Source organism: Chinchilla lanigera, unplaced genomic scaffold, assembly GCF_000276665.1.
Source record: "Chinchilla lanigera isolate Chin_1 unplaced genomic scaffold, ChiLan1.0 scaffold00006, whole genome shotgun sequence".
NCBI classification, from domain to species: Eukaryota; Metazoa; Chordata; class Mammalia; order Rodentia; family Chinchillidae; genus Chinchilla; species Chinchilla lanigera.
In genome coordinates, this window is record NW_004955407.1 from 37,681,457 (window position 1) to 37,690,041 (window position 8,585).

Below are 8,585 nucleotides of genomic sequence, written 5' to 3' on the forward strand. Positions count from 1 at the left end.
CTCAAAAAAAAAAAAAAAAAAAAAAAAAATCCAAACAAACAAAACTAAAAACAAAAACCGAGCGAGAAGAGACTATTTCCTGCCTGGTCCTGCTACTGCATTTTTAATGTCACCAAAGCACATTATATGGAGCCCTTTTATAAAAAGACACAATTTTTATGGGTTTCTTTAGTGGAGGTCACAGAATGGCACCCGTTTTAGTATCTTGCAAGAAATCGCGTCTGGGCTCCGCTTGGCCTCTGAGCCCCGGCGTTCCCCCTCTGCCCAGGCGGTGGCGCTAAAGGCAAATGGGCCGGGCCGAGCGGACCCAGACGCCGCGAGCGGGGAGATCAGGACGCACCTGGCGGCCAGGCCTGGGGTCACCCGAGACCCCGCGTCTCTGCTGACGCGCCCGCGCTGTCGAGATGCCCCCGAGCACAGGAAAGGAGCTCGAGGGTGGGCGCCCCTGAAGGCCCGGCCTGGAGGCGCGGAAGGCACGAGCCCGGGACGCCGCTGTCGCCCGCTGTGCGGAGACTGCGACCTGAGAGCTGGGAAACAGATTCCGGCTTCCCTGGCTCTGTGTTTCACAGCTTCTCTCACTTCTGCCTTTATGATTTAAGGAGAGGCCTTTTTAATTGATTTGCGTTCTCTTTCCACGTATGGGCGGATCCAAGCTTTGCGGTTGTCTTACCGCTTCTCCAAATCAGGGCCACATTTTGCAAACAAAAGGTCTTCTGTCCACTGGACCACTGTGTAAACACAAGGATCACCCTCCCTACTTCTTTATTGAGGGAGAGGGTAGTGTGGATTAAACTCGGGACCTTCACCCTGAGCTCCATCCTCAGCCCAGTTATTATTTTTTATTATGAAACAGGATCTTGCGGAGTCGCTATGTTTGCCAGGCTGGACTCCAACTGGGGATCTTCCTGCCTCAGCCTCCCAGAGTGCTGGGATTGCAGGCCAGCACCACCCGGCCTGGTTATCGTTTTTTATTTAAATAAACTTGAAACAATAACTTAGGTCCAGATAGGCAAACATTGGCTTTAAGGAAGGAAATTCTGAGAGATAGACTAAGTACATTTTGCTGAAGGCTACATATTTCTCAATGAAAGGCCTAAAATGGAATATTTCAGAAACCCCAAACTCAAAGGGCAAATATCTTTTCAATAAATAAATATCTTTTCAATAAAATAAATCATGTTCTGCACCTTCACCCTCGAGAAAATAAAACCATCCAGAGACATATATATTTGGATTCGTTCCCAATTCCTAAATAGCCCCTGGCGGGAGTCATTCTCGGAAAATAACCATTTTTATGAGCTGAACCAGGAAGCAACTAGCCAAAGAATCGCATACACCCTTCCAGGAACGCTCAAGAACAGGACAGACTTTGCAGCAGGAGAAGTGAACCGGATCCTCTGTCTTTTCATTTCCTAATTTTCTGTTTCGTTTTGTATCAGTACCTGGAAAATTCTCTGAGACTCACATTTCTGACCCTCAGGGGTTCACTCCTGCGGGAGAAGCCAAGCCCTTGCCCTTTCCAGATAGAGCAAAAAGCTACACTCTCCCAAAAGAGAAGGTGTTCCCCACTCAGTTCATATCGTGGCCCCTCTGCCCTTACTCAGCTCCTCCAGAGCCCCAGGAGTGTGTATAGATGCTGTACCCGTAACTACTAACTGTGTATTTGGAAAGAGAAAACTGGCACGTGTGTTGCTCACAAAGTCCTTAGGAAGCTGATTGAAAGACACCTAGGCAGATGAGATGGTTGACGATCCTATTTTTTCCCACTGCACACATTCTTCCCAGCAGATGCACGTATCAGTAAGATTATCCTGGTCTGTAAAAAAAGAAATGCTTTTTTCAAAAACAATGTAGTCATTTTCTCCAAAGTTATATCATAGCCCATTTTAAAATACAGGGGGAAGCAACCCACTGATATTTTGATCCAGCTCTAAATTAGAGTCCAAAAAACTAAATGCCTAACTAGATCAGCATGTGAAAAACCAGCTGAGCTTTGGCCATTATGTCCAGAAAAAAGTATCCATTTGTCAATGTTTACTTGTTCTTTCTATTTTCTTCCCAATAAAGAATAATGAAAGAAAAACAGGGGTAGAGCATTCCTGATGTAATACCCAGAATACATATCCTACACAAAAGAGTGTAGAAGAAGTAGCCGAGAATAGAGTTTCTGGAAGTAGCACAGATTTTCTGGCTTCAGGGGTCCTCTCTGCAACCTGCTATGGTGTTACCTTGAATGACTCGTTGAAATTTTCACTGCCTCAGTTTCCTCTTCTGTAAAATGGGGATCCTAAGAGAGCTATAGCTCTGGAGATGGCTGTGGGTTGTGAAGTACTGGGATCAGATCCCATGCTTGGAACATAGGAAGTGTTTGTTGTACATATTTTACCACACTGTTATTTCCACCTGATCACTTTTTTCCTCAATGGACAAAAGAGCTTCACTTTCATGGTGCCTCAACACCCACGTATAAAATAGCACACTCTGTGCAGGATTTCAGCCACGTGTGTTACTGGAAGGTAAGTTGGCCCCATGCTTTGGAGAAATTCCACACAATAAGGGTAGAGCTGTTAAGATTTTAAAATGCATTTTGATGTTCTTGGAAACAGCCTAGATGTCCAACAAAAAGGAAATGCTTATGAAAATGATGGAAAGGGCAGAAGGTATTTAGAAATAATTCAATTATAAATGAATGCTTCTGGTGTGTTCAGCAAAAAAAAAAGCATGAACATTTGGGTGAAAAGTAAAACGCGGACAGAAAAAGACTGAACGTCAAATTCTATTCGTGGCCTTGGTGAGTGGTAGAAATGGGTCAGTTGGGTTTTCTCCTCTGGGCTTTGTCGGGCTTGCCTAATCTGCCACAAGGTTAACTGTGCGCTAACTCTCCACCCAGCGCAGCTCTGAGGGTTTATTGATTGCGTTGCTCTGGTTTTCTGCTGCAGCCCTTTTCTAAGGCACTCATCCCTGCACAAGGGCCCTGTCCTTGAGATTCACTCACCTCTCAGCCTGTAATGCTGCCCCAGGGGAGGTTAAGTCTCAAGGAAATCACTGGTATCAACGCCATAGCGATGTCCTCCATTCCTGTAGGCCTCACAGATAGCCCGCCTGCATAGGTAGCGTTCTTGCTTCCATTTTTCAGATGGAGAAAACAGTGAGGGAGAGGGAGGATAACTAACTTGCCCCCAGCTGTACCCCAAGGAGGTGGAGTGGGGGATTTTAAGGTAGCATCTGATTCCAGAATGTTTTTAACTACCGCACTGGCTTTTCCTGGATACGTCTCTTGGAAATCAGAAAAAAAATTTTTTTTTGAATAATTTAACTTTACATCACTTTAAATCAGAAAAAATCATTTTTAAAGAATTTAATTTCATCAGACAAATGATTTGACAAGTCTGTGGTGTTTACACTACAATATATGAATTCACACACATTATGGGTTCAGTCTTTTTTATAGCCTAAAATGCTATCTGAAAAAAATGTGACATTCTTATGGCTTCTCTTGAATTTTCTAAAATATCATATAATTTTTTGAAAGTGACTTCTGGAAATGCAAATCCAGATTTACCTTCTAAACAACCACAAAGGACAAAATACCCATGGTATTGTACTTTAAAACGTACAATATTGTATGTTACTGTACATTTCAAAATGCACTTCTTAAAGTGTGCCTTGGACCATTTGCCTGAAAGCTGGCCTTGCAGAAAATGAGGACTGCCATTCCTTTTAAGACTCGTAAGTTCCAAGGTTTATTCCATTTTCTCGCTTCTTCAGGATCAAAGTTCAGAACTGAGGCAGAAAAATGGAAAAGCTAGTTCTTCATTTTAAAATGCATTCGATTTAACATCTTCAGTGAAGCACGGCAAAGCCTTCAGAAGAGAATTGCTGCCCACTGGCCTGAGACCCGTCTCTCTGGTGGGGTCACCCCGGCCAGGGCCGCTCAGTTCCATCCACTGCCCTTCGAATGTCTAATTCGCTCTGGGAATGTCTGCTGGCCGTCTTCCACTGTGCCCGCCCGTCAGCACACCACCATTTGAAGCACTTGGCAAACCCTTCTTTGAAAGGCATACTCAATCCAGGAGTCTGTGGTTAAAAAAAAAAAAAAAAGGTCTACAAATATTTAGATCCAAGGAAACAGGCCGTCAAGTATATGTCGACCTGTCCAGCATCAGCTGGAGACAGTCTCTTTGGAGAAGGTAAACACGAGGCGGAGAGCTCTTGGAAGTCTTGGTGGGCGGTGAGCGAGGGTGGACGAGAGCTTGATGGTGCTGGAGGTGGAGCCCAGCAAGCCAAGCTTTTGAAAGGTTCTGGGAAAGCTGCGCTGCTCTCTGTGCCAGCGTTAGACCCAAAACAAGCAGTTCAGACCACGCATGCTTGCTAATGGCAACTGCCCGGGCCTTTCACAGCGGGACACGCCCTCCTTGGGTCGGCAGAACCTTGACATAAAACTTTGTTCTCCTGGCTTTCCTCTGGGTTCTGCTTGCCCCTCTGTGTAGCGAAGTGGCAGTCGTGGGCCAACGTCCAGCTTCCTGCGGCAGTGGTTTCTAAAGGAATGCGCTGGACTTCATTCCGTTTGCATCAAAGAAGCTTTTTTTTTTTTTCCTGCAAAACTGCGTCCCTTTCAGATTACACTGAGGGATGGTTCCTGTCTCCCAGCCTTCCCAGAAAGGGTGAAGGAAGAATGACGCCCGCTTCTCTGCAGGCTGCCTGTACGGAGGACCTGCCCAGGGAAGGCAGGATGGTATAAAACATTCCTGCTCAGTGCCCCGGGAGGGCTTATGAGGAGATTACAGGAGATCCCTGCCTTCCTCCCTCCCTCCCCTCCCTCACTTCCTCCCCTTCCTTCCTTCCTCCCCTTCCTTCCTTCTTTCCTTCTTTCCTTCTTTCTCTTTCTTTTTTCTCTTTCTTTCTTTCTTTCCTTTCTTCTCTCCCACTCCTCTCCCCTTCCCTTCCTCCTTCTCTCCCTTCCCTCTCTTCCTTCCTTGTTTCCCTCCTTCCTAATATACACATTTAAACTGCCATGAAGCAACAGGGTGGAGCACAATGTGTCTTCCTTCAAATGCTTTTGGGGTGCTGCACCTAAGAGTGACACTGAGTTTCTGGGACCTGGACTCTCAAGGCTCAAGGAGGTCCATGGTCCCGACTCAGGCAACAAGGATAACCCTCATCCTTCAGGCTTCGAACCCCTCTGCCTGAGAAAGGAAGAGACAGACGTTAGAGCAGAGGCTCCTCAGGCACTGTAGTTCTAGAGCCGTGGGACTGGGCTGCTGGGGAAGCTGCCTTTCTCCACCTCCTGTCCCCTGGGATGGACTCTTCCTTCTCTGTGCCCCACCGGGTTGTACCAGACACAGGACGTAGAAGAGGCCATGAAGCACGCCCCTGGAGATGCGGTGCTGTGAGCTGCCCGCCATCCACAGCCCCAAATCCTCCTCCTGGGGTTTTCAGCCTCTTTTCGGCGCCCCTGGTGACAGGAGAAAGAACCTCGTCACCCATCGGTGCACTGAGCATTGGGGAATAGGCAACAAGGTGTCTCACGGGTCTCTGTCCTGCTGGGTCCTCCTGCAACCTGCTGAAAGCCTGCAGCCACTCAGGGACCCGAGAAGCATTTCAGAGCCTGTGTCTTATGTGGCCGGGGCAGGAACCTGAATTTCCAAAGGAGACAAAATAGAACTGACCTCCGTCTGCCCAGAGGGGGCTCTGAAGCAGGAAAGGGCACAGGGTGGAGGGGAGGGGCATGCACTGAGCAAGTGAAGGACAGAGGGGGAGGGAGGGGGCGTTAGGAGGAGATGTGCGAGGAAGAAGCCAGCGGTGCAGGACAGACGGACGTGGTGAGGGGTGTGGCGGATCCCACTCAGAGGTCACTGTGGGGTAGCCACACAAGATGACATCCCCAAGGCAGAGTAGAGAGCCCACAGCTGCTCCGCCCACAAGGTCCAGGCTCCAGGGCCCCCCGCCCCTCCCCTCTCCCGCACACAAAGAGCCACCCTCTGCGTGCTTCCTATGTCCCTCCTCCGGCGCGCACCAGCCCTGTGTGTGGCCTTGTCTAATCTCCCGCTGGAGCACAAAGCTGTTTGGCCTGTGCTGTGGCCACTGAAGAGAGAGTCCTTTGAGGAAAATGCGGAAAAGAAAGGAGAAAGGAGGCGGTCTTCCTCTGCCACCCCAGCTCCTTCGTGCAGAACACTGATGTGGCCCCAAAGTCCCCAAGATGACATCTTCCGGGCAGCTGCTTTGAGACACAGGCGTTCCATTGCATTTCCACTGTTGGGTTCGTTAAGGAACCGTGTTTCTTTCCCCCAGTGTGGGAGGCAAACATCAAAAACAAGGTTCAGCAATGCAGGATTAGGAAGAATTCATTGCTTTTCCTGACCACAGGACTTCTCGGCACCCTCCACCTGAAAGTGCACCTCTTCCCCTCAGGGTGACAGCACTGGGCCTGGGCCCTGGACTGCAGGCTCTGCCTTCTTGTCTTTGGCTAGAGAGCAACAGATAGAGTGAAAGACTGCGCCTTCCCGAATATCCCATGTCTTGAACAGCGTCTCTGGCATAGTAAGATCTCAGTACATATTTTCAAAATAAGTCAATAAAGGATTCACTCCATAAAAATAATTTTTTTCATGGGACACATCTTTGGATGGCTGTGCTAAAGAACAGAGCTTTTAGAAACACTTCTAAGAGGGCCAGGGATATAGCTCAGCGGCGTAAGTGCCTGCCTGGAAAGCTCAAGGTCCTGAGTTCAGTTCCCAGTACCAAAAAAAAAAAAAAAAAAAAAAAAAAACACTTCTAGGGAATGCTGCCTTGGGGGAAATGGCAATAAAACTACGGTGCTGTTCAGGTTCTCCACTTGATGTGGAAGAGTGCAGATCCATCACTCCATTCTGTGATTTTCTTTTTCAGGAGACTTTTTCCTTCTAAAGTTTATTTCAGCCAAAACTGTTTGTTGTCCTTGTCAGTCCAAAAGCCATCTTACTGTGGCATCTTTTCCCACTCTTTTTGACTCTCTGATCTCCCCATACACACACACACACACACACACACACACACAATGGCACATGGCCGTCATTAAAGCATATTTTAGAATTAGAAAATGCAGAGAAGGAAAAGAAAACACCATGGCCAATCCCTGTTCTTCCTTCTTTCCAGACTTCTTTCTTTGCTGTTTCTCTGCAGCTCACGTCTCTCAAAGCACACACTGGACAAGCCAGAGAGGGGACCCGCCAGCTCCCTCCCCAGTGAGAAGCCAGTGGGTGTGCCCACCATGCCCACAGCCCCTTCTTGAGCCAACCCCCAGGGCTGCTGGTGCACGGACATCACAATTGGACCAGAGGCACGTGGGGTCCACTGAGGCTCGCCAGCTAGAGCTCTATGCCTACCAGGGCATCTCAAGTAAAACTTTCCCACTGTAAAAAGATCAATATTTCTCCCACGCTAGGAAAACAAAAGCACTTCCTTTTCTTTCTGCGTTTCCCTTTTTATTGGCATGTGGCATATTATATTTCAAAGATGTTTCAAAAATGACTACTCCCTCTGTCACTCCAGACATTAATTGTTCAGGGACACAGGCTTCCTGAGTCCCCATCATTTCAGCACAAGTCAGTAGGTTTGGAGGTGACGCCACTGCCAGGGCCAGGGGACCCTCCTCAGCCCTTGCAGTGCGCATCTTGCACCTGCGCCCGGCCAGGTCTCAGAACAGGGCTGGGCTCTTTCTCAGTCCCCACTGGGTCTCGCTGCCTCCTATCCCATACCTTCCAAAGACCCAGACAAGCAAGGTGGGGATATGCTCATATTTTCCTATCCAGCCTTGAGAAAATAAATAAGTGCACTTTTTTCTCCTCTGCCCATTTGAATCCCAGGCTTCTTAATGCTTTTCACAGAGAAGCATTACCATCTTGTAATTAAATTAGATGCTTGTGGGAAACAGCACAATTACAACCAGAAAATAATTTAGAGAGATGAAGCCATTATGGTAAGACTTTTCCTATTTAGTGGAGAGGAAATACAATTAGGTGAAGTGACTTATTAAAAACACCTACTCGGAATCCGAACACCTCCCAAGTGCACCGAAGCGCTCTGCTCTGGATGCAGAAAGGGACTCCGCTTCTGCTCCGCCCAAATCAAATTAGAAAGCCGAACTCAGTGATTCCCCAGGAGGGGTGGCTACATCGCATAGCAGATTGAAAAAACGTTTAATCTGAAGCTGTCCGGAAATTACTAAGAGCTAAGTTATTTCCAATGTTTTAAGGTGATGAGCTCAGGGTTTTGTGATAAGACAGTCCAACCTGTATCACCTTAATTTATATAAATCCTAAAGAATAAACAAGGGAGTAGAAATCTACTTTTCAGGAGGGGGCAGCAAAATTCACCAGGCATTTGATGACAACACTGAGCCAGTTACAGACAGGACCTGACGCACTGCACAATAGTTTTGGTGTTATACATGCTTCTCTGTGTGTGTTTAAGGGTGTACACAGCGAGAGTTACCAGCCAGATGCTCCTAGAGTCTGATGATTGAACACACAGAACCAAGTGACTGAACGTGACTATTTTAGAGTCAGAAGGACTGGGGTCCAATATGGTCAATTTACATAGCCCTA